This window comes from Mandrillus leucophaeus, unplaced genomic scaffold (assembly GCF_000951045.1).
Source record: "Mandrillus leucophaeus isolate KB7577 unplaced genomic scaffold, Mleu.le_1.0 Scaffold420, whole genome shotgun sequence".
Taxonomy (NCBI): Eukaryota; Metazoa; Chordata; class Mammalia; order Primates; family Cercopithecidae; genus Mandrillus; species Mandrillus leucophaeus.
The window spans coordinates 1,606,086-1,606,685 of NW_012104477.1; the positions used below are offsets into that span (position 1 = coordinate 1,606,086).

At 37.5% G+C, this 600-nt stretch overlaps 1 protein-coding gene across 2 annotated transcripts in view; it reads left to right on the top strand.

The window, feature by feature from the left end:
• The window catches only part of PIK3C2A (phosphatidylinositol-4-phosphate 3-kinase, catalytic subunit type 2 alpha), a 129,732-nt gene that overhangs the window by 95,455 nt on the left and 33,677 nt on the right, over nt 1-600 (top strand). The window lies entirely within an intron of this gene.

The window sequence follows — 600 nt, forward strand, 5'->3', positions numbered from 1 at the left end:
TAATCCCAGCTACTTGGGAGGCTGAGGCAGGAGAATCGCTTGAACCCGGGAGGCAGAGGTTGCAGTGAGCCGAGATCGCGCCACTGCACTCCAGCTTGGGTGACAGAGTGAGACTCCGTCTCAAAAATAAATAAAATAAAAATAAAAATGAGATTATAGTTGTATGTACTAATGTTTAAAATAGGTTAGCTGAAGAAAACCAGGAGTAGAATCGTGTATATAGTGTTATTACCATGAAAATAAAGGAAAAAAGAGGATCTACATATATCCACATTTGTGCCTTTGTATGAATAAACTATCTCTGGAAGATCATACAAGCTTAGGTGTTTGCCTCTTGGGAGGGGAATTAGAAGGAGAGAAATTTCACTATGTACCTTTTTCAGTATTTGAATTTTTTCATTACTCCACATGAAATGAATATATATATATATATATATAAATTAAGACACATTTATCTGGTACAGAACCATGTAACTATTAAAAATGAGATTATAGACTGAACGTGGTGGCTGACGCCTATAATCCCAGCACTTTGGGAGGCTGAGATGGTGGCACACACCTGTAATCCCAGCTACTTGGGAGGCTATATATATATATATA